The sequence below is a fragment of the Danio rerio genome, chromosome 10 (genome assembly GCF_052040795.2).
Source record: "Danio rerio strain M-AB ecotype USA chromosome 10, GRCz13ab, whole genome shotgun sequence".
In the NCBI taxonomy this organism is placed as follows: Eukaryota; Metazoa; Chordata; class Actinopteri; order Cypriniformes; family Danionidae; genus Danio; species Danio rerio.
Genome location: NC_141030.1, coordinates 49,636,380 through 49,642,500, shown reverse-complemented (window position 1 = coordinate 49,642,500; position 6,121 = coordinate 49,636,380). Strand labels below are relative to the sequence as shown.

Here is a 6,121-nt window from a genome sequence, read left to right as displayed (position 1 = left end):
AGAACACAATGAGAAAGAGCTTTTACTCACTCACTATTGCACAACAGCGGAGGGTGTGAACAGCACACACACACACACACACACACACCAGTGGAAAAACTAGGGTGTACAGCAGTGTAGATCCACACAAATGCAAATACAGCCTTCTAGAATAGTCCCTACTTCATCTGCGCTTCATAACACACGACAGCTCAGCGGTGAACACCAGACATCTCCCTCTCTGACTAATGAGAGATATTAAACTCATCTACTGCGAGTAAAGTGTCTGCAGATATCCTCCTGTTCTGGTTTATTACAGGTGTTAAAGCACTGAGCAGAGCTGAAGCCCCGAGTTCAACTCGAGCAGCCGATCAGGAGCCAATCCGGAGAAAACTCTGCTGAAATTCACAAACACTTCACGTTTGCACTGGACTCGCCTGTTTCAGAGCTCTCACACGCTGACAGACTCTGACCCGTTCACAGCGTTTGCACAGCAGATGCAGATCCATCCTACAAACTGAGCACTCAGCAGACACACAGCATCATTAGACGTTAGTATCAGGCGAGATAGCGTCTAGAGATGATGTTGTTTTGACGTGCAGTAACGGTGTCAATGTTTGGTTGGTTTTAGGTTATGTTGGAAAATTACCAAAATCCACCATGGAGCCGACATCTGAACCCAGCACCACACTGACATCTGTTCCTCAGGTATGACAACCCAAATCCATCATCATTAGATGTTGATATTTGGTTGTTTTTAGATTGCATTCTAAAGTAACCAAAATGCAACGTCTGTCCAACATTGGAGCTGTATATGAGGCTATATGAGCCGTATATGAGCCGTATAGGAGCCGTATAGGAGCCCTTATATGAGGTTATATGAGCCGTATATGAGCCGTATATGAGCAGTATATGAGCCGTATATGAGCCGTATATTAGTCGTATATGAGCCGTATATGAGCCGTATATTAGTCGTATATGAGGCGTTTATGAGGCGTATATGAGCAGTATATGAGGCGTATATGAGCCGTATATTAGTCGTATATGAGGCGTTTATGAGGCGTATATGAGCAGTATATGAGCCGTATATGAGCCGTATATTAGTCGTATATGAGGCGTTTATGAGGCGTATATGAGCAGTATATGAGCCGTATATGAGCCGTATATTAGTCGTATATGAGCCGTATATGAGCCGTATATTAGTCGTATATGAGCCGTATATTAGTCGTATATGAGGCGTTTATGAGGCGTATATGAGCAGTATATGAGCCGTATATGAGCCGTATATTAGTCGTATATGAGCCGTATATGAGCCGTATATTAGTCGTATATGAGCCGTATATGAGCCGTATATTAGTCGTATATGAGGCGTTTATGAGGCGTATATGAGCAGTATATGAGGCGTATATGAGCCGTATATTAGTCGTATATGAGGCGTTTATGAGGCGTATATGAGCAGTATATGAGCCGTATATGAGCCGTATATTAGTCGTATATGAGGCGTTTATGAGGCGTATATGAGCAGTATATGAGGCGTATATGAGCCGTATATTAGTCGTATATGAGGCGTATATGAGCAGTATATGAGGCGTATATGAGCCGTATATGAGCCTTATATGAGCAGTAAATGAGGTGTATATGAGCCGTATATGAGGCTATATGAGGCGTATATGAGCCGTATATGAGCCATATATGAGGCGTATAAGAGCTGTATATGAGGCGTATATGAGCCGTATATGAGGCGTATATGAGCCGTATATGAGCCTTATATGAGCAGTAAATGAGGCGTATATGAGCCGTATATGAGCCATATATGAGGCGTATAAGAGCTGTATATGAGGCGTATATGAGCCGTATATGAGCCATATATGAGGCGTATAAGAGCTGTATATGAGGCGTATATGAGGTGTATATGAGCCGTATATGAGCCATATATGAGCAGTAAATGAGGCGTATATGAGCCGTATATGAGCCATATATGAGGCGTATAAGAGCTGTATATGAGGCGTATATGAGCCGTATATGAGCCATATATGAGGCGTATAAGAGCTGTATATGAGCCGTATATGAGGTGTATATGAGCCGTATATGAGCCATATATGAGGCGTATAAGAGCTGTATATGAGGCGTATATGAGCCGTATAAGAGCTGTATATGAGGCTTATATGAGCTGTTTAGGAGCCGTATATGAGGCGTATGTGAGGCGTATATGAGGCTTTTATGAGGCGTATGAGCTGCTGTGTTGCTGTCAGTGTGTTCTGCTGAGCTGCTGTTCTCTGATCTTTCAAATTTCAGAATTTCACTGTAGGGTGGTCATCAGTGCAGAAAACACATCTGAACAGTATCCTTATCAAAGAAAGCTTGTGTGTGTGTGTGTGTGTGTGTGTGTGTGTGTGTGTGTGTGTTTATCTAGTGTAAAGTGAGCACTAACTCCATCACATCAGATGAAGATCTCTCAGATGATGAGCATTACAGCCTGTTCAGCTTCAGGAATGCGCATCCGTCTGATTTTGGTGAAACCTGAGCATACCTGAGCGCTGACACACACCTGAGCTGCAGATCCGGTTTTACACACAAATATGAGGCCATTGTGATAAATCAACGAGTCGAGACCGGCGGGACAAACTGCTGAAGGAAGCAGAGGTGTGTGTGTGTGTGTGTGTGTGTGTGTGTGTGTGTGTGTGCTCCTCTTCAGTGACAGAAGCACTCAGGAATGATCCTGAAACACAGAGCGGGTGTTTCTACTGAGAAACCGGCCAGTCCAGATTCACACATCAGACATTACGGCCTTGTCAGGGGTAACGAGGGCAGAAACACACACACACACACAAACACACACTTTATTACCGTCTTTTCCTCTTCTTTACCGACTCTGTCTGATTTGAAGACGCTGACAGCACACAGCTGAGGAGTGAGCAGTGATGTGTGGACTGACCCGACTCAGCTCAGTCCAGCAGTTCACCATGATGACTCTGCTTTATCTCCTCATCTACACACGGCTCCTGTTTGGAGTTGTATAGATAGAAACATTTTAAAACATTTTTAGAATTACAAACATCTAAATGAATATTGGGGAGTCGTGTGTTTATATATGGCCATATATCATCATATTGCTGTTACTGTGGTGAAGTTCAGGAATCAAGCGAGGGGTCGGTGACGTCACAGCAATGCAGAGAATGCTCCCGCCCGGCCGGTTCTGCTGGTCAAGATGAACAGCGTGTGTTCGACACCATCATCTGCAGCATAATAATGAGATCATTCAGGAAGATCAGAACCACCGAGCTGAAGATGAAGGAATCCTCATACCGCGATACCAGATTAAGTGTGGGTTAGGGGGGGTGAGCTGAGCTGAGCTGAGCTGAGCTGTAACTGCTGCCTCAGTCTTTAATAAGTCGTCATCATATGTCTGTTTACCTGAATGACACATGCGTTCTGTACAGAAACTGCTGCTACACTGTTGTGTGTGTGTGTGTGTGTGTGTGCGTGCGTGCGTGCGTGCGTGTGTGTGTGTGTGTGCGCGCGCGTGTGTGTGTGTGTGTGTGTGTGTGTGTGTGTGTGCGGGCGTGTGTGTGTGCGCGTGTGTGTGTGTGTGTGTGTGTATGTGTGTGCGCGCGTGTGTGTGTGCGTGTGTGTGCGTGTGTGTGTGTGCGCGTCTGTGTGTGTGTGTGTGTGTGTGTGCGCGTGTGTGTGTGTGTGTGTGTGTGTGTGTGTGTGCGCGTGTGTGTGTGTTCTGCTGAATATAGGGGAATCATTTAATGTAGTCTGGGTGGAAATGAACACAGCACCCTTTATTAAATCCTCTGCTTCAGAACTCCTCCGTTGTTGATTGGAGTTTAGTGAAGTGATAATGAAGCCGCATCCGATCAGATCAGATCACACACTGCACACACTGATCAATATTGCAGATTTGTCTGAGTTATGCTGACATAGAACACACGAGCAATGCTTTATGAGCCGATAACATCTCATGTGAAATGCAGTAAATATTGCTCAGACTGAGGCGTCTCGAGTAGCATCATCGCTCTGAGTGAGGTTATTGATTTATTAATGCGATTCCTGAAATGACCAGGGGCCTGTTTCAGAAAGCAGGTTAAGTGAAAACTCGGAGTATTTTAACCCTGAAATGAGAGAAACTCTGGGTTTTCCGTTTCAAAATGGCAGGTTTGTTAAACTCGAGAAATGGGGGTAAGTCAAACCTGTTTCTGAAAGAGAGGTAACTTTAACTCAGAGTCAGTTACCGTGACAACTTACTCTGTGAATCTAACCTGGTCCAGAGCAGGTTTTATTCTCTATACTCTGAGTTTCTGTCGGTCTCCTACCCTTTTTTAAAGATGAATCGTATTTTTCGCCTTAGCCTTACGTTTACACCCACCTATTTTAGAGCTCATTTTGGAGATGCCCATAAAAACGATTAATGGAAACGTCATGATTCACATAACTTTTGAAAATACGCATAATAAAACATGTGCATAACTGAGTATGTTAAACTTTTATTTGATAAGAAAAGATGTGCATAAACTTAACAAACTACAGTATGTACATTAAAAAAAGGTTTGTTAGAGATGATGATGAAAATGTGAGTGAATGGACAAACCAGCAGACTGAGCACAGTGTAGAACATCTTAAATGTTGTTTTTGGTCATTCTAAAATGCCTGAACTGTTTCAGTATTATTGTATATTATTAATTAACTCCGAGTGTCAGGAGGCTTCAAACAATTGTCAAATAAATAATTAACTGACGCAGCTTCTTCTACCGCAGTAAATTCTGTTTTTACTGTTGATATTTGGCGCAAGTTAATCAGGAAGTGACGATTTTGTTCACTTTGACTCATTGGATAAAAATTTATTTGCAATATTCCAGTTTTGCACAAATTTATGTAATATATTTGGATGGAAACAAGATATTGCCTACATTTTTGTCACACACAGAACAAAGTCACGTACGAGGCTTGTCCTTTTTCATAAATAATTAGCTTAACATTTGACATGTACTGTTACTAGATTGATGGAATTATTATTCTTTCTAAAAATTATTTTTAGTTCTGCTTATAAATGTTATCAACCTCTATCACTTGATTAATAAAAAGGCAGACACACAAGTGCACTTTTTAATCTATTAAAACTGATCAACGTGTATAAAAGCTTAGAAACATTTTATAAACATCACACATTACATTACTTATTTTATTATACTTAAATATTTAAATACTTAAAATTAAAAATTACGCATTAACTTAAGCAGCTGTTTTCCCAGGCTAACTGTCTCTGTTTCACTGATGGCTGCTTCTTTTTAAATATATACGCTCATATTTGCTATAACTTTGCATGAGCAGATCAAATTCAGCCGGAGAAAGAAATGCTGATCTCTTTTTTTTAAGAAGTTGCCATGGTCACTCATAATATCTGCGCTCCATTGATAATGTCTTTTTATAGTCACGGTGTGCGCGCTTAACTCTGAGTTGGTCTACTCAAAGTTGATTGACCTAACTCAGATTAGCTATTCTGAAACCGAAAACTCAAGAGTTTTCAATCTCTCTGTAAATCAACTCAGAGTTCAAGTTTAAACTCAGAGTTGTTTGAACCTCCTTACTGAAACAGGCCCCCGGTTTCCTGGCATAAACCAATGATCATCTTATTACAACAACAAACTATTATTTCAGTGTTTGATTTGATCAACATTAGTGTCAGCACAGCTTGATTTATGATGTTTACAGCTCTTATTTTATCTGTTCTTGTACCATTCTGGGACACTTTTCCAGCAATGTTCATTCAGTCCAAACACATGCGGGACCGAGGAATTGGGTAAGCTAAAATTATCCATAGTGTGTGTGTGTGTGTGTGTGTGTGTGTGTGTGTGTGTGTGTGTGTGAATGAGTGAATGAGTTTATTATGGGTGTTTCCCAGAGATAGGTTGCAGCTAAAAGAGCATCCGCTGTGTAAAACATTTGCTGGATAAGTTGGCGGTTCATTCCACTGTGGCAACCCCAGATTAATAAAGGCCTGAAATTAAATGAATGAATGAATGTAAATATCAGTTGATCTGCAGAATATGAGCTCTTGCCAATAATACTTTGCTTGTGATGGGTGTTTTCCTAGATGGGTATTACAGCTGAAAGCGGCGGTCTCTGCCAACAGTAACAC

At 41.6% G+C, this 6,121-nt stretch overlaps 1 long non-coding RNA gene across 1 annotated transcript in view; it reads left to right on the top strand.

Moving 5' to 3' along the window:
* LOC147842227 (uncharacterized) overlaps positions 1 to 3,034 on the top strand; it is a 3,534-nt gene extending 500 nt beyond the window's left edge. Inside the window, exons 1-5 of the long non-coding RNA XR_015501685.2 lie at positions 1 to 53; positions 299 to 530; positions 611 to 687; positions 2,393 to 2,777; positions 2,867 to 3,034. The exon at positions 1 to 53 is cut by the window's left edge and continues 500 nt beyond it. This is a non-coding gene — a long non-coding RNA (uncharacterized LOC147842227). The remainder of the gene's footprint in view (positions 54 to 298; positions 531 to 610; positions 688 to 2,392; positions 2,778 to 2,866) is intronic.
* The last annotated feature ends 3,087 nt before the right edge of the window (positions 3,035 to 6,121 follow it).